The sequence below is a fragment of the Rhinatrema bivittatum genome, chromosome 5 (assembly GCF_901001135.1).
Source record: "Rhinatrema bivittatum chromosome 5, aRhiBiv1.1, whole genome shotgun sequence".
In the NCBI taxonomy this organism is placed as follows: Eukaryota; Metazoa; Chordata; class Amphibia; order Gymnophiona; family Rhinatrematidae; genus Rhinatrema; species Rhinatrema bivittatum.
In genome coordinates, this window is record NC_042619.1 from 183,636,301 (window position 1) to 183,656,276 (window position 19,976).

Below are 19,976 nucleotides of genomic sequence, written 5' to 3' on the forward strand. Positions count from 1 at the left end.
TGGTTTGGGAAAAGACACGATAAAGAGAATAGGAAGATGGAGATCGAATGCAGTCAATGCATATGTGCGGTTGGACATAGTGTCTGCTGCATCTGCTATCCAATCTTCTGATTATATTTTGCAGAGCAACAACGAGTGCACCGAATAGCATGGATTATCGGTCACTCGTACATTTGTTGGGTGGCCAAGCGAGCAATCGGGTGACCCTACGGACAGCACCTGGGATTAGCAATGCAAGGGTGGGTCATTTCATGGACAGGAAAGCCCGGCATGCGATTAAATCAGTTATTGCCCTTGTTAAGGCCCTTGTGAAAGATTCCAGGGCAGCTCCAGATGTAATGATCATACAGCTTGGGGGCAATGAATTGAGTGCAGTAACATGCAAGAGCTTGATAAACAAGGTAAAAAGCGATTTAAACATCATAGCGGCTCTGTACCCGGAGACCACTGTGGTATGGTCTGAAATTATACCAAGGCCCAAGTGGAAAGACTCCAAATTATGGAATAGAGGCAGAAAGAAAATTAACAGACAAATGGAGCTGTGGACAAGTAAACGAGGGCTACACCAGATCAGACACCAATGGGCAGAGGACAGGTGCCCGGGATTATTCAGAGAGGATGGGGTGCATTTGTCTGATATAGGCTATGATATATTTAATAATGCATTGCAGGATGCCATAGAAGCAGGGTACGCAAGGAAGGTACAGGCCACAGCTAATTAGCCAAGTGGGGGGACACGAGGCAAGGGTACCCCTACCTCGTGGTTTGGCGGTAACCTGGGCCGGGGGGATACATTGGAAGTGGTGCCGGTGGCATCACTGGACGGCGTGGGAGCCGGTCAGCGCCGGTGGGGATGCAGAACGCGCCAATGGTGGGACCCCTGCCTGGGAGCGGGGACTCGGCGGGGGCCCACGCCTAAAGGACGCCTGGCTCGGTTACGGCAGGCAGTCATGGACAGCACGCTGGCTCGGGTAGCCCCAGGAAGTTGATTAATATGTTAAAAGAAATAAAGCTGTGGCCAATAACTGTTTCAGTGTATTGTCAATTAACGAGGATATAAAGGTTAACAAGTGGGAGGGGGTAAAAGGTGTGTGTGTGGGGGTGGGGTGGGCAAGGAAAAGGACGCTGAGCACAGAGAGTAAGTGGTGGCTGCCAGCGTTAATAGGGGGGCTCGAGCCGACTGGCCGAGCCCACCCCCATAATGGCGCGCTACCCAAGATGTGCGGTGGCCGTTGGGAGGGGGGGGGAGCCGGGCGGGACAAATGGAGCGAGGAGGGCGAGAGTGGGGCGGGTCATCGGCGGCAACACGGGCGCCGCTGATGATGCATCCCACTCAGGGGCACCGTGTCATCGGCAGGCGACAGTAGCGCCAGCTGGTGACGCGGCGCCCCCATTAAAGGGCCGCGTTGGGAGCAGGCCCGCCCTTTTTTCCTGCATGCAGCCAGCCGATACCCACCCACCCTCCCCAAAGAAGGGCAAGGAAGAATGACATGCTAGGAACAAGGGTAATAGTTAGAATACTTACTTGTCAGTTAGTAAAAACAAATATGTGCAATGTTGGGGTGATTGTTGCAGCTTGGTGGCGGGTATTAGGCAGTTACCCGGGCCGAGGGGATATATTGGAAGTGGTGCCGGTGGCATCACCAGACGGCGTGGGAGCCGGTCAGCGCCGGGGGAGGCGCAAAAAGGTGGGGATGAAGAATGCGCCAATGGTGGGACCCCCGCCTGGGAGCGGGGACTCGGCGGGGGCCCATGGCTAAAGGACGCCTTGCTCGGTTACAGTGGGCAGTCATGGACAGCATGCCGGCTCAGGTAGCCCCAGGAAGTTGATTAATATGTTAAAAGAAATAAAGCTGCGGCCTTTTTTGATACCAGTAACTGTTTCAGTGTATTGTCAATTAACAAGGATATAAAGGTTAACAAGTGGGAGGGGGTAAAAGGTGTGGGGGGGGGCAAGGAAAAGGATGCCAAGCACAGAGAGTAAGTGGTGGCTGCCAGCGTTATGGGTGAGACAGACAACTGGAAAACAAAATAATACATAAATTCAGGATCGTTTCCTGGATTGCAGCCAGTAAACTCACCTATTAAAAGGACGAAGGTGTTAGTGGCATGTAAAAAATTTGGAACATATATCATCATCTTGCAGGAAACCCACACTAATATTAACGAAAATACTTTACAGAAATGGGGTGGAACAAACATTTACAGAGGAAGAGAGTAGGTATTAGGGATGTGCAATCATTTTCCCCAAATTAGGCAATGTCAACGATATTGCCTAATTCAGAATGGTTCGGGAGAACCAAAAAACGATTGAATTTTTTCCAAAATTTTGGAAAAAATTCATTTTTGAGTTAGCGCGCGCTAACTCCTGATAGCGTGCACTATCAGGAGTTAGTGCGCACTAACACCCAATAGTGCGCACTAATACGAAAATCAGGGTCCCCCCCCAAAAAAAACCCCAAACCGTGGGAAAAATGAAATTCCTGGGAGGGGGGGGGGCCTGAAACGAAGCCTGACACAAAATTTTTACCCGAAGCACATCTCTAGTAGGTGTTGCCATTTTAATCTATAGAACCATGTTGTTTCAAGGAACCCATTGTAATTGTAGAAGAAAAACTGCAAGAAATAAATGTTGCACAAAGTAAATGTTTATGCTCCAAAAACGTAATAGCCAACAGTTCTTTCTTGACATTGTTGAACTTATTTATTTATGTATTTATTTATTTATTTACTTATTCATTTAAAATTGATTTATATACCGCTTTTTGAATAAAAGATTGATCAAAATGGTTCACAATAAAATAAGCAACAATACATTCATAAATAAAAGAAATAATACATACATAAAAAATTAAAAACAAAGTATAGTAAACCTAAGGGATAAATAGCTAAGTTAATAAGTCAAATAAATAAAATTTAAAATATAATCGGTTAAATCGAAAAAAAGAGGAGGGGGAGGGAAGGAAATCATAGTAATATCAGTGCAAAGATAATAGGTGCAAAGGTTAAATATGATCAGTATTTAGTGTATTAAATGCTTTTGAAAAGAGATACATTTTCAAAGATTTTTTTAATTCTTTTGAATTGGTTGTCTAGTGAAGTGAATCTGGCAAGGAGTTCCATAATAGGAGACCAGCGACGGAAAAGGCTCTTTTTCTAGTCATATCATGCCTGGTGATTCGGATCGAAGGTACGTCAAGATTTTTGATTGGTGATCTCAAATGTCTTGTTGGTTTATAGATTCAGAGAATGGAACATAGCCAGAGTGATGAAGAATTATGTATAAGTGAATGGATAATGGAAAGCATTTTATATTGGATTCTAAATTTAATCAGAAATTGGTGAAGAGAAAGCCAAATTGGTGTGATATGACTTTTTAGAGGTGAACCTAATAGAAATCGAGCAGCTGAATTTTGTATTAGTTGTAAGGGTTGGATAGCAGTATTGGGAAGGCCAAGATACAAAACGTTACAGTAGTCGATTCTGGAGAAAATTAGGGATTGTAACATTTCCATAATAGTGAAGAGGTACCTAAACTATGGGCCGATTTAGTAAGGTTTTTTTTCCCATTCTGTATCCATAGAAAAAATGATTAGTTAATAAGGCCCTAAGTGTCAGAACAGACTCTATATTAGATGCAATGTAAGTAAATATGGTAGATAGTGCCACTAAGATAGTTTCTTTTTTATGCAATCAGCTATCTCTGAATGATGCATGGAGAGTGATTCATCCCATTGAACGGGAATACACACACACATAAACAAACATCTAGGGTTCATGAATCACATTCTAAAACGACTAAACATAGCCCACCTGATGGCTCAGTAGCAGTATTTTGCACTGCTATTTGGGTGACTTAGGTGCAACTACTAATCCTGGCTTCTGCTTCTCAGTCTGGCTAGGTTTGGATATGCTGCAGAGGCAGTGTTCACAACCTATGAAGGGGTTGATGCTTTAGGGTGTGGTAGATGAAGGTAGACTAAGAGGTGAATTTTTTTTTTAAAATTATTTATTTATAAGCATTTTCTTAATAGATAGACAATGGGGGTCATTTTCCAAGGTGTTTATCGCGGGAGATAAATTCGCAAATCGCGCTAACAGCCGTTAACGCGATTTGCGAATACACATTGCATGATGTGATTGTATCATGAATGCCGGTATATAAAAATTTTTAAATAAATAAATAAATAAAATTTGTAATTTATATTCAGGGGGCGGAGTTGGGGCGGAGCATATGTAAAGTTATCGTGTGCCGCGAAACAGCCGCTGTTCGGAATTGTCGTGGACCGTGATAATCCCAGCTGGACACTTTCGTGTACTGCGAAGATTTATTGGTTGTTTTATCGCGGTGCACGATGTTTTCGCGATTTGCAAATCCATTTCCGCAAATGGCGAAAACATCGCGTGCCGCGATGTTTCCCCGCTGCACGAAAAATGCCTTATTTGCATGGGACACGCCCCCTCATGCGTTACCACTGCGATATTGGAAAATGAGGCCCAATATCCATTATCAATGAACCAATCAAAACAGAGTTATAAACAACAATTTTCTACTCCATATATCAATTACATAAACAGAATACCTACTCTGTCTGATCTGGAAAAATAAAAATCTGGTGCCTCACTCTTTATCGAGCACAATATTATTTGTAATATTTATTTATTTATTTATTTTTGGTTTTTTATATACCGATCTTCTTGCATTGGATGCAAATCAAACCGGTTTACAGTGAAACAATTCAACTTGCCTAAGAGCATTACATGGAACAAAGAACATAGAACAAATGAGTGCTTGTGAGCATTACATAAAAAACGAGGAACATTTAAACATTTAAACATTTACATTTAAAAACCTTTGGTAACAATTCTTATACAAAATGTGAGTAAAAGAGCCATCAAGGTAATACACGAACTATTATTTAATTCTCCAGTTTTAGGGGAGGGTTCCTATTTCTGAGGGAACTCTTGCATTAATAAAAGATCTTAGTTGAACCTGATCAAAGAAAATATGTCTATTATTATTTATTCTAACTATGCACTTACTTGGATATCTTACAATAAAGTCTGCACCAAGGTCTCTGACTTCCTGATACATTGCAAGACATTTCTTTCTACGTAACTGGGTTTCCCTGGCAATGTCTGGGTAAACCCAGACTTTGCTACCAAGAAAGGTTTTTGATCTATTTCTGAAGAAATGTTTTAAAATGGACTCTCTATCTGAAGGAAATAAGAATGAGACCAATGTCCCACTGAAATCTACTTGTGTCTCCACAGATTGCTCTAAGAATTCTGATATATTCTCTTCCACATTTTGTATCTGATTATTACCTCCTAGTGATTTCTTAATATCTTTTTTTCCTTCATTTAAAAAATATATTTTAGCTATTGGTGGAATTGCTTCACTGGGAAATAATAAGATCTCTGAAACATATTTTTTGAAAATGTCTAAAGGCAAAATTAATTTCACAGATGGAAAATTCACCAACCTTAGATTCTTATACCTAACCTCATTCTCAAGCATTTCTATCTTTCTTGCATTAGATGTTTCACCTTGGATCACATTATTTTGTATCTCTTGAATCTGCATTACCTGTTTTTCTATTACATTCATTTTATTAACATTATCATTGACTACTGGTTCTAATTGACATATATGATTCTTAGTTTCTGACATTATATGCGTTAATGTGGAGATGGAAGATTCTAAAGATGTCAATGCCTTCCATACTAGTTCTAAAGTTATTTCCTTTTTTGTTACTTTTTGAAGTCCCAAAGATTGGATCCCCATCCCACCTGATTGAATATGTCCATCCATATTCAAGCCCCCACTATTCAAAGTTGTCAATGCCTTTTGAGTCAAGTCTGGATTTCCTCTAGTCGCTGCTGCAGAAATCTGCTTCTGTGAGTTGGTTTTACTTCCAGAATCATCAGAAAGCATATTATGGGTCCCTTCTCCATCTTTCCCCACACAGGAGGAGGTAGTTTCGGCCATCAACTTTGGAGGGCCGGCTAACTCAGGGATCAGATGTTGGTGACCACTTGGATTAGAGGGGGTCACTGGAGCTCCGGGGCTTAATGATGTATGAGGGTCCAACATAGGTGGAGTGTGCTCTATGCCCAACAATGTAGCGGACTGCCTACTCGGAGTCGAAGTGTTCGATGGAGAGAAGAAACCAGTTAAGGTGGATTGCAAAGTAGTTGTTACTAGAGTAGCCAGAGTCTCTACTCGCACTCTTCCTTTGCGCTTTGTATGCGGCATTGAAACAACAAGAAAATAATATTTCCCTTATAGTTTCTTCTTAAGTCTTTTTACTCATGGTTTGGCACCAAGTGAAGGAGAATAGAGAGAATTCTTATCCAGCTTTCGTTGTATCGAATCCAACCAGATGAAGCTGAGCAGACAAAGCTGTGTGCCTTTGTCGCGCGTGGCTTTGCCTGCGTGCCGACGTTGGCTGCGCGCCGCAGGAAGGCAAATTAAATACCTTCCCGGTCAGGAAATGACGTCACCTTCAGTGAGGCAATTGAGAAAGCAGTTCAGAATTCAAGGAAATTTGTCGTTGGGGCCGGCTGCCGCTAGACCCCCGGTCTGGTATGTCCTCCCAGTTCTCCTCAAAGAATTCACCACAGGAAGGCAAATTAAATACCTTCCCGGTCAGGAAATGACTTCACCTTCAGTGAGGCAATTGAGAAAGCAGTTCAGAATTCAAGGAAATTTGCCGTTGGGGCCGGCTACCGCTAAACCCCTGGTCTGGTAAGTCCTCCCAGTTCTCCTCAAAGAGGTGAATTTTAAAAGAGATGCATGCATCAAAATTGGGAGATGAGCATGCATGTAGCACATGTGCATGTCTACATGATTTTAAAAAGTGATGGGATGCGCGTGCATGTATTGATGAATGCACATTTCGCATCATAAAAAAAAGGGACATGTTATTTGCAGGGCTTGGGCATTGCGGGTTATGAGCAAAAGATGTGTGCACAAGTACCTACATACCAGGGTGCATGCTCAGGTCTAGTGCCGCACAAGTTTACTTCTGCAATGGAAGAGGTGTCAGTTAAAAACAAAATAAGGCATCCCTGAGGGTTTTTAGGAGTCTGGGGTAACTGGGGGGAGTGTAGACTAAAGAATCAAGGGGGTATGGAAGATCCAGCTCTTGGATGGCAAACTCATGGATGAACCAATGAAACTAGTCATGGCGTGAACATGCGCCTGTTATATAATTGCCCCATTTGATGGCTCAAACCTGAGTTTACATGACTGTGCACATCCACTTTCAAAAATAGGTGCACACATACAAGCTAAGGATGTGCACTCATTTCAAATGAATTTTAAAAATGCAATGAATAAGGCAAATTTGTTTCATTCCCCCCCCCCCCCCCGCAGAATGAAACAAACTTTATTTGTTGAATTTGTTTGAAAACAAAATGCATCAGGCCTAAGCCTAGGCCCAAAGCAGGGGCCATGGCCTATGCCCTAGTGCAACACTGGTGTCTCAGCCTAAGACATAAGCTGAGGCCCAAAAAAGGCTGACACCAGAAAAAGGTCCAGGACCACAGCTGTACATCAAAATGGTTCCATTTTGTATGCATTTAAAATTGGTTTACTTATCTTTTGAAGCCCACAACCAGTTCGAGCAACCCAACTTCCCAATCAAGGAATCAAAAAACGTTTCCAAATTCTCAGACTTTCCAATTTATCTTCTATAGTACTGCGGCTCAAATATTATAACCACACTACCCATATTGTCACTGCTCAACGCGGATCAGGTTTCAAAGGACAAGCCTTCTTCCTCAGGACATCATGTACTTAGCAACATTTCTCAAGAAATCATTTATATGACAGCATCTGATGTCACTGGGATAGCTCAAATCAAGATAAGTATACAAATTTTAAATGCTTAAAAAATGTGGTTTAAAAAAAGTGTGTGTTTCACAAAATAGGATCGATGATTAAATATTATGAGCCGGGCAATGAATTCCTTGCTGTTTGAAGCTTTGTGATGGTATTGTCCTAAGAATGAAGGTCCACTAAATGATATTGTTTGGTGCATTTTTTAAGATATTCACAATTTGTTTTGAAGAATTTTTGTGTGCAATTAAGTATTGTTTTGGGTATCTCTCCTGCATCTTCCTAAGTGAAGATGGAAGCAAAGAATTCAGTTAGTTTCTCTGCTATGGTTTTGTCATCCCTAAGTGCCCCTTTTACCCCTTGATCTTCTAATTTTCCAATTGACTCCCTTGCAGGCTTTTTATGTTGAGTATTCCTGAAAATGTTTGTATTATGAGTTTTTGCTTCCACTGCAAGCTTTTTTCAAATTCTCTCTTTGCCTCTTTGATCATAATTATAGTACTAACAATTGGAATAATTTTGAATATGATGCTATAGCTCATGGGCAGAAGAGAGGATAATCATTCTAATGTGTGGGAAGCGGGTAAGTGGGATTTGGTAACCATACCATTATTTGGGAAGGTATAGAATTGGGAAAAGAGGAAGGTTCACATCACCTTAAGAGAAGAGTGAGGGCTTTGTGGAAAGGGTAAGGAGGATTCTTTTTTTCTTTTTTTTTTTTGTAATATTTTTATTAAGTTTCAATACAAACATATGGTCACAGTGCACATATTGAGGAAATTACAGCACATAGTTTCAAAAAGGAACAACCAAAAATATTGTATTCTTATTACCTAGAAACCAGCTTCTACAATCTTAACAAAGGTAACATAGGGAGTCAGCTATTACTGAGAGAGGGGAAAAGGAGAGAGAGAAGAAAAGGAAGGAAAGGAAGAATAGGGGAGGAATTAAAAGGTAGACGAGAAGGAGGAGCAAAGGAAGAAAAACGGAACAAAGGATAGAAGGGAAGACTCAAGTAACAAAGAAAAAGAAAGAAAAATGGAAATAAAGAAAGAAAGAGAGCTCCTGAGCCGTCAACACTTGAGGAGACAGTACATATCACATTAAAATACTTCAAAGAAATATTAGGGGTTATGATTATCCATGGGTTTCCACATTAAATCCCATTTGGCTAACCGATTATATTTGATAGCCATCACTCTTTCATATTTACTATAGAGACATACCGTGTTCCACCAAAGATTTCGGAAAGTAGCTCACTGTGTTTCCAATTAGAGGTAATGTTATGTAGTGTGATGGTAAGAAGAAAATCCAACAATCTCCTGTGCGGAAGGGAAAGATTAATAAAAGGGTGGGTTCCCTTCAAGATAATCATAGCGTAAGATATTGGTATGTGGATAGAGAGCACAGAAGAGATTTTGGTCCAAACCTGATGCCAAACCGTGTTCATGAGAGGACATAAAAATAGCATATGATCCAAAGTAGCCTTCTCCGCTAAACAGGACCAACAAGCATGAGAGGGAAGAAGGTTAGCCCTTAATAATTTCCAAGGGGTCCAAAGAGCGCTATGAAGTATAAAAAAAGATGTTTTTGAAATACTGGTAGATAATGAGGTGCATATCGAAGAGGACCACAAGTAGGTCCACATCTCAGCAGTCAGCTGAACATTAATATCCAAAGACCATATGGTCTGCAGTTGAGTACCTTGGGAAGGCAACAGCAGACATTTGATAATCTTATAAAGTCTAGAAGCTAAGTGACCATGAGATCCAAACTCCGCAAATACTAGGGGTGTGCATTCATATTGAACATAAATGTAAAACACTACTTTTTTTTTTTAACTTAAAAAAGTGATAAGACATAAACGATCGGATTTCCAACTTATTCAACATAGCTATGTTGAATAAGTTGGAAATTGCGATTGTTGATCCAAAATAAAAATTTAAACCCCTCACCTTCCTTAATCCCCCCCCAAAGACTTACAACAACTCCCTGGTGATCCAGCGAGGAGTGAGGATGCCATTTCTGAAAGCCTTTCCGAGGAGCACGTGACGTCGGCGCCACGTCGGAGTGACGCGGCGTCACGTGATTCCCCGCGGGTTCGCGCCGGAACGCTCGTTCGGCCCAAAAGGAACTTTTGGCCAGCTTGGGGGGGTCAGGAGGCCCCCCCAAGCTGGCCAAAAGTTCCTTTTGGGCCGAACGAGGGTGCCGGAGGGAACTCGCGGGGAATCACGTGACGCCGCGTCACGCCGATGTCACGTGATTCCCCGCGGGGTCGCTTCCGGGATCCTCGTTCGGCCCAAAAGGAACTTTTGGCCAGCTTAGGGGTGTCAGGAGGCCCCCCAAGCTGGCCAAAAGTTCCTTTTGGGCCGAACGAGGATCCCGGAAGCGACCCCGCGGGGAAAACAGTGACGTCGGCACCACGTCGCAGTGACGCGGCGTCACGTGATTCCCCGCGAGTTTCCTCCGGCACCCTCGTTCGGCCCAAAAGGAACTTTTGGCCAGCTTGGGGGTGTCAGGAGGCCCCCCCAAGCTGGCCAAAAGTTCCTTTTGGGCCGAACGAGCGTTCCGGCGCGAACCCGCGGGGAATCACGTGACGCCGCGTCACTCCGACGTGACGCCGACGTCACGTGCTCCTTGCAAAGTTGGTCAGAAATGGCGTCCTGACCCCGCTGGACCACCAGGGAGTTGTGGTAAGTCTTGGGGGGGGGATTAAGGAGGGTGAGGGGTTTAAATTTTTATTTGCACATATGGACATATACTCAACTCATTGAATTCTGTTTATGTCCATATTGACCGCAAATGGGACCCCCTTTGGACATATGGACATATGAACTTAAACCTTTGCTCTGCACATCCCTAGCAAATACCATAAGGAGGTAAGGGAGTTGGTCTAACAAAAGGATGGATAGATTCAGAGCCTTAGTTGCTTCCCGGAGCTGCAGCCATGCATAAAATTGGGTGGAGGGAAGGTGAAATAACTCTCTAAGTCGGGAGAATAGGAGTAGACAGCCCTTAGAGGAGATGGAAGAGAGAAACCAAATCCCCTTAGTTTTCCAGGAGAGCCAATTAATGGAATGGCCTTCTATGGTGATCTTAGGGTTGTTCCAGAGAGGAATCATCTGTGAGTTAGACCAAGTGGGCTTTTGTGATGGGGATAGTGCATCAAATTCCTTCAGTACTCTATGCAGGGAGGATAGTATTCTATTCTGAAGATAATGTGAGGGAAAAATCATACCAGGGAAACTGAAGATCAGAGATGGCAATATAAGGGATTGATCTATTTGAAGCCACCAGGGTTTATCCCCCTGAGGGATCTCTGATGTAAATAAATGAAAACTCTGTTGTACCATGAAGGCCATATGATAAGCGTAAAAATCCGGAAAATTAACTCCTCCCTGAGACTTTGTGGTTTTTAACTTGGACAAGGCAATCCTAGACATCTTGCAATTCCAGAGGAACTTAGTTAGGATCTTATCTATTTGGCGATAAAAAGACCCTGGGGAAAAAAATCGGGATCATGGATAGAACAAAAGTAATTTTAGGGGCTAAAACCATCTTAATTCTGTCTAAGCACCCCCACCATGTGAGATGCAACAGGGACCATTGAAGGGTGATGTCTTTTAATAGTTGTAAGGTAGAGTGTTCACACCCTGCAAGTGTAAGTTGCGGGTCTGAGAAAAACCTGATTCCCAAATATTTCAAGCCCTTTTTGGCCTTTTGTATAGGATGGCGAGAGAAATCTAACGTGGTAGAAAAAGAGTTTAAACGTAAAAACTCTGTTTTACTCCAATTGACCTTATATCCTGACAGTAAAGAGTAAGCATCAATCAACGTAAACAAGTAAGACAATAAGATATCTGGGTTAGTCAAGAAAAGCAAAACATCGTCAGCATATGCAGAAAGTTTATACATTTTAGATGCAATGGACACTCCAGTGATATCTGAGGATTGGCGAATTGCTAGTAGTAGTGGTTCCAAAGCCAGGTTGAACAAGAGGGTGAGAGAGGACATCCCTGATGAGTACCTCGAAAAAGCTGAAATGAGGGTGATTATTAACGTAGAGAAAAGCTTTGGGAGCTTGATACAATTAATGTACCCAGGAAGTAAAGAGCGGCCCAATGCCAAATCTATGCAATGTATCAAAAAGGAAGGACCATTCAATGTGGTCGAAAGCTTTTTCAGCATCCAGCGACACAGCGATTGCTGGCTTCGTATTAGAAAATAGGGACTGCTGTATGTGAAGAAACAGTCTAGTATTATTAGCAACCACCCACCTATGTAAATAAATTTTCAATTTTCTCATACATAGTATCTATTAAAGAGGTTGGCTCCTTGCCCCCTCTTCTGTATATAGTATTTATTTTAATTGTTTACTTTCCGTTCACCCCTTCTTTATTTCTTATTCCAAGTTAAGGCTTCCTTGTTAAAATGTAACTGTATGCTCCGTACCTCTTGTTGATTGGTTAATTATATTTTTTTGCTTAGTTCATTGTAAACCGAGTTGATTTGATTTGTATCAAGAAAGTCGGTATATAAAAGCCTTTAATAAATAAATAAATAAATGTTTGATAAACCCAGACTGGTCAGTGTGGATGAGAGACTCCATGACTTTATACAGTCAAATGGCCAGCATTTTGGTGAAAATTTTATAGTCCACATTTAGAAGCAATATTGGCCTATAATTAACAGGGTTAGCGGAATCTCGATCAGGCTTTGGAATCATCACTATGCAAGCGTTGATGAAAGTAGAGGACCCAGAATCAGATGATGACATGGAAGAGATGTAAGAAAGCAAACGGGGTGAAAGAGTTTTTTAAAAAGCATGATAAAAGTCTGTTGTGAATCCATCTGGTCCAGGTATTTTGCTGAGCAACTGTGAAGGGCAGGTTGAGAGCTTGAGTTTGTGCAGGAGACAAAGTGAGATGCGAAAGTCTAGAAAAGAAGTTCTCCAAGTCCAATGATGTTGGTTTAGCTTCAGATTGGTAAAGTTGGGCATAAAAGTCTCGGAACGACTGGAGAATATCTTTATCTGAGACAACTTCTTGTCCAGAGGGTGTGAAGCACTTCACAACTCGTTTCCTGTCTGATTTTTTTCTTAAGATATGAAGCAAGTAATCCACCACATTTATTGTTCCCAGCATAATATTGCGCTTTGGAAAGAAAAAGATGTAAGTTAAACTGAGAGCTGAATTGCTGATTATAGTCATATTTTGCCTTTTGAAGTTGCATTAAAGAAGACGTGGTAGGAGAGCGAAGATGTGACTGTTCCAAGGTCTCAACAGTCAGTTGAAGTTGTTGGAGCGCTTGTGACTGGAGACGTCTCCTATGAGCCAAGTAGCTGATAATTTCACCATGGATTGTCGCCTTGAAGGCTTCCCAGAGGATCCCTTGGGAGGCAACAGACTCTGAGTTGTTAGAGAAATAGTCCGACATTTTGTTGGTTAGGAACGTGAGAAATTCTGGTTCAGATAAAAGCGATGAATTGAATCTCCATTGTTTATCCACAAGTATTGGCAAGGCGAGTTTGAGTAAGAGAAGAGTAGCTGCGTGATCTGACACTAAGATAGGGCAGATCATGGATTTGATGATGTGTGGTATTAAACTATGAGAGGTAAGGAAAAAGTCAATCCGAGAGTAGGAGGAGTGTGGAAAAGAATAAAAAGTGAAATCTTTGGTTGTGGGTTGATGAAGCCACCATGGATCTGAGAGACCCATATGAGACATAAGATGTTGCAAGGTATGAGTAGACTTGGAAGTAAAATATCTGACTTCTATCTTCTTGTCTAAAAGAGGGTCCAGCGGCTGATTAAAGTCTCTGCCAATGATATAAGGAGAAATGTCCAAGGAGAGAAGATGAGCAAAAACATCTTGGAAAAAAGTTGGAGTGTCTGCATTAGGTGCATATAGGTTAAGAATAGTATAAGAGCCATCTTGAATTCGAAAGTGTAGTAAATTCCATCTCCCCTCAATGTCAGCAGTTTGGTGAACAACCTTAATGTCAAGGTGCTTGTGTATCAAGATCGCAGTACCTCCTTTCTTTTTGACTGCAGAACTGGAGAAAACTTGACCTACCCATTGCTGTTTAAGCTTGAGGGATTCAGCAGCCATAAGGTGAGTTTCCTGAATGAGTGCAATGTCCACATGGAGTGACTGAAGATAGGTCAGGATTTTTTTCTGCTTTATGGGATAGTGACACTATCACTATAGATTCTATGGAGGATGCCATCTATGTTGGGTACAAGTTGGAAGAAATGGACTGTATAGAAAACTGTCAGCAACAAGGTGACTCAGCTGCCAAACGTGTAGAATCCATTGAAGCACATATGAAGGAGATGAAGGAGAAAGCATAAAAAGAGAAAAATAGTTGAGCAACATCCAAAAATTACAAAACCAGATGTAGAGGAAAAAAACTTGCCAGTAATGGCTAGCCAGCACTGGGGGATAATGCTGGCTGCCCAGTATCAAAAAAAGAGTCTCTAGGGGGACCATAAACCACCTGAGACTCACGGGGTTAACAAACCATTATGGTAATACTGGTGGGGAACTGAAAAATAGCAATGGCACCTATAGGCCTTCAGGTAACCATTTCTTGTGAGTGCTCAAAGGGTTGTAAAAATTCTTCGAGATCAGCAGGATTGTGAAAGAGCTTGGTTTGATTATGGTGTGTGACGCGCATCATGGCTGGATACAGGAGGCCAAATTTGGTGCCTAGAGAATGGAGCCAGGGCCGGAGTGTCAGAAAGGCCTTGCATTTTGCGGCTGTCATTTTGGCTAAATCCGGGACAAACAAGATGGATGACCCCTGGTAGTGAAGAGGGGAACGCAATTTTATAGTGTCAAAGATCTGCAGAGCTTGGGGGTAACGCAAGACTTTAAAGATTATGGGTCTAGGAAAAGTCAAGGAGCAAAGTGGGCATGGTGGAATGCAGTGAGCTCTTTCCAATTCAAACAGGAGAGAGAAGTTAAGATGCAGTATATCGGGGATCAGCTGGGTGAGATATTGAATAATGTCCGTACTTTCTGCTCCCTCATGGACGCCTAGGAGGTGAACGTTGTTCCTCCTGTTCTGATTAGAGAGGTCTTCCAAGTCTCACGGAGCACTTCCAACTCCTTCTCCATTTTTGGAATCGGCGCTGACGCGAGTAATAATGAGGAGACTTGAGTCTCAGTATAATCCAGGTGATGATTGTGCTGATCATAGCGGGAGGATAAAGTGAGTAAATCTGCCCGGATAGCCGAGGTGGTATCCATATTAGATTGTAACATATCTTTTAGTTGCTTTAGTTCCTCAAGGACGAGATCCGCGGAAGCCATGCTTTTTGCCGGAGCAGCCTTATCTGGTGAAGGCGGATCTTGTTTGGATCTCTTTGTCCCCACTGCCACTGCAAAAGTGGCTTCGATTTTCCCAGATTTAGATGAAGCCATGTTAAATGACTCAATGCTGAGCAAAAATAAGGGAATACTGCACAAAATAGTATGAGTTCTCGACTTAATCTGGCAAAGTCTCCCAGAGTCAATCGATCAAGTGGCCATCTTGGTCTCCGCGCAAGAGCGCCCCCCGGTAAGGAGGATTCTTGGTGTTATCAGGATGATGATGACATGGGGCCAGAGTTTTCTTGGTGTCATCGGTGTGGGTAGGGATTCAGTCAGATAAAGGGACTTTTTTAGAAACATGTTTCTGGTTGATGTGATTAAAAGACTAGTGTTACACCTCTTACCTCTGATCTGAAGTGACTCTGGCATAGCCTCTGGCAGCATGCTGTTTCAAGGACCTGGGACAGAACTTCCTTTAACTCTGGATAGCCTTTATAGCTCCCCTTGCCAGGACTTCCTTTGGCTCTGGCTGATGATGTCACATCCTCTACAATTCTTTTGCAATGAGCCAGTGCCTCAGCAAGAGGTCTCCTGGTGTGCTTGTGTTCCAGTGCGTGTAGCTATCCTTGTTTTCCTCCTGCCTTGTATCTTGTTCTGTTTTCCTTGTGGTTCCTTGCCTTTTCCCTTGCTCCTCTGTATTCTGTAAATTGTCCAGTTCATTGCCTTCCCACTCTCATTCCAGTTCCTGCTGGTTCCTTTCCTTGCTTGTCCTGTTGGTCCTATCTGTTTTGTTTATTCTGTTTGTCTTGGACTGACTACCTGGATCCTGACCCTGGCCTGGCCTCCATCCTTCTGCTGTCTGCTGCCTGCCCTAACCTCTGGCTTGTTACCCATTCTGCTGTCTGCCACCTGCCTCGACCCATGCTTGCCTGGACTCTTCTCTTGGATTTCCATGGGGATCCATCTAAGTTCTGCCGGCCCCTGGAATCCAAGGGCTCAACCTGAGGGGAACAGGGTTGATAGGCAAAGCTCCAGTCAGTCCTGCCACAATGTTCTCCATTAGCCGACGGGATGGGCTGCTCACTTGGCTGCTCACTTGACAGCATCTACCACCCCTTGGCACTAGGTGTCTACTTCTCCAACAGGCATTACAACTAGTGTTGTAGTTTGTTACAGTAACCCCATTATGCCATTTCAACAGATACTAATGCAAAGTTTCATGTAACAAACTGAATGGAGAAAATTTTGCAAATTTTTAAATGTTTTTAAAGAATAAGACATTATGAGTTAATGAGCTAAATTTCTTCTTATTTGCATAATTGAAATACACAGTAGTGATAATTTTAAACATGACTATGATCTATGATTTTATTGTAGGTTTCCCCTTCCTACTACATTGTTAGTGAATACAGTGCTGATAAGTGTACAAAACCACATTTTTACATTTGTGACATTTAGTGAATCAGTTTCACAATAGGTTAATTGTAGATGGTGTGCAAATCTGGTTGAAAATCAGAATTTTCCTAGGTTTCATGGAAACTTGAAATTAGGAGGCCTGTCTGAAGTTGTGGAAATCTGGCTATGAATAAGGAGGTGTGATTTAACTGTTTCCCACAAGTCAGGAGGCAGCTCTGAACACTGTGATCAGGAATCAAGAGAAATGATTCAATTTATAGGGATTTTTCCATCAGACATAATGAGGCTGACATTCAGTGCTACTTAGCCAGATATTGAGCTGTTATAACTTATCTGGTTAACATAATCATATAAGTTTGAATATCGCTACTTATTTAGCTATGTTAGCCAGTTAATTAGCTCCTTCCCAGAATGCCCATAACCTGCCCATAACTTCTCCAGCTAACTACTTAGCCTAATAAGTACTTATCCAGCTAAGTCTGTACTTTAGCTGGATAAGTACTTATTAGGCTAAGTAGTTAGCTGGAGAAGTTATGGGCAGGTTATGGGCATTCTGGGAAGGAGCTAATTAACTGGCTAACATAGCTAAATAAGTAGCGATATTCAAACTTATATGATTATGTTAACCAGATAAGTTATAACAGCTCAATAGCAGGTCTAATGTTACCTGGATAAGATTTATCTGCTTAAATAACTAGCAATTTCTTTAGGGATATTCAGCTGCTGAATCTCCTTTATAAGTTAGCCGGATAAGTGTTAGCCTGCTAACTTAAATGTTTATTTTTGAAAAACAAGCCCATAGTTTGTAGGCCATTACTATTACAGTTCTTACTGAAAGAAATAAGTTTTCACAGCAACAATCAACACTGAGAAAACAAAACAAAACAAAAAAAAACCTTCCTTCCTTCCTTACCCATACAAATATATTCTATAATGTGTGGGGTTTTAAGCTAGTGCTTATTGTTCAAAATGTATTGAAACAAGCTTTAACATGATCTTTGGAAAACAGTTTTCATGTTTTTATCATGAATTATTTGATACTAGGGATTTGTTAAGGTCTCTGATACCATCTTGCTATATCATCTTTTTTTTAGGAATGCCATCTGCAAATAAGGAAAATATATTAGATCCATAATATGTTTCTGCAGTCATTCCATGTCCCTAGATGTCAGCTGTCTGTGCATCATTCTAGAGTATCAGATGTGGTAACAAAACCAGACAAAAACATTTCTCACGCAAAAGGTTTTGGAGTAGAGCATCTGTTTATGGCTGGAGGAATAGGGAGTTAGATTGCCTGTCAATGCCTGTCTGTCCTAATATAAGCTCTGCAGTGTATCCTGACCTTCCCTGTGAAATGATAGAGTCCAGATTATCCTGCATAATACTATGATGATTTGTTTCTGTGGTACAACTGTGCCTTTTTATTTACCCACATCTGCACAGAAGTTGGATTTAAATGAACTCAGTATTTCAGTTCTGCATTTATCAGTATCTTGTTTTAAGACCACACAAAGTAGGATCAACAGTGTGTTCAAATCATGCATGCCTCAAAAAGACAGTATCTCTGCTCCTGTAGACTTAAAAAAGAAATACTTCCAATACGGTCCATACATACTAAACATTTTCCCACTAGACATACATTATAATAGGAAAAATGTCTCACTACATTTGGCCCTATATTAATTTAAAAAAGGGATATGCATTTAGTTGAAATGTATTGGCAATCCAAAATGAAACAGGATATTTTCATTTAGAAACATAGAAACAGGATGGCAGAAAAAGTATGTATGGCTCATCTAGTCTGCCCATCTGTTCAATTAAGTTAGCATTATAATTCCCATCACTTCCTTATAGAACCCTTGTATTCATCCCATGCATTCATGAATTCATATACTGTTATTTGTCTCTACCACTTCCACTGAGAGGTTGTTCCACACATCCACCACTCTCTATGTTAAGAAATATTTCCTAAGATTACTCTTGAGTCCACCCCCTTTCAACCTCATCTCATGACCCCTCACTCTAGAGCCTCCTTTCCATTGAAAAAGCTCACCTCTTGTGCCTGAAAATCATTGAGATATTTGAATGTCTCTATCATACCTCTGCTATCTCACCTTTTCTCTAGGGTATACATGTCTAGATATTTAAGTCTATCCCATGTGCTTTAGAAAAAAGGCTCCAGAGGCGATCCGGGTAACTATAGACCAGTGAGCCTGACTTCAGTGCCGGGAAAAATAGTGGAAACTATTCTCAAGATCAAAATCATAGAGCATATAGAAAGACATGGTTTAATGGAACACAGTCAACATGGATTTACTCAAGGGAAGTCTTGCCTAACAAATCTGCTTCATTTTTTTGAAGGGGTTAATAAATATGTGGATAAAGGTGAACCAGTAGATGTAGTATATTTGGATTTTCAGAAGGAGTTTGACAAAATCCCTCATGAGAGGAATACGATGAGTGAGGTTATCAAATTTGCAGATGATACAAAATTATTCAGAGTAGTTAAATCACAAGCGGATTGTGATACATTACAGGAGGACCTTGCAAGACTGGAAGATTGGGCATCCAAATGGCAGATGAAATTTAATGTGGACAAGTGCAAGATGTTGCATATAGGGAGAAATAACCCTTGCTCTAGTTACATGATGTTAGATTTTATATTAGAAGCTACCACCCAGGAAAATGATCTAGGCATTATAGTGGTTAATAGCAGTCAAAAAAGCAAACAGAATGTTAGGAATTATTAGGAAGGGAATGGTTAATACAATGGAAAATGTCACAATGCCTCTATATCTCTCCATGGTGAGACCGCACCTTGAATACTATGTACAATTCTGGTCACCGCATCTCAAAAAAGTTATAGATGCAATGGAGAAGGTACAGAGAAGGGCAACCAAAATGATAAAGGGGATGGAACAACTCTCCTATGAGGAAAGGCTGAAGAGGTTAGGGCTGTTCAGCTTGGAGAAGAGACGGCTGAGGGGAGATATGGTAGAGGTCTTTAAGATCATGAGAGGTCTTGAATGAATAGATGTGAATCAGTTATTTACAATTTCAAATAATAGAAGGACTAGGGGGCATTCCATGAAGTTAGCAAGTAGCACATTTAAGACTAATCGGAGAAAATTCTTTTTCACTCAATGCACAATAAAGATCTGGAATTTGTTGCCAGAGGATGTGGTTAGTGCAGTTAGTGTATCTGGGTTCAAAAAAAGTTTGGATAAGTTCTTGGAAGAGAAGTCCATTAACAGCTATTAATCAAGTTTACTTAGGGAATAGCCACTGCTATTAATTGCATCAGTAGCATGGGATCTTCTTAGTGTTTGGGCCTGGTTTGGCCTCTGTTAGAAACAGGATGCTGGGCTTGATGGACCCTTGGTTTGACCCAGCATGG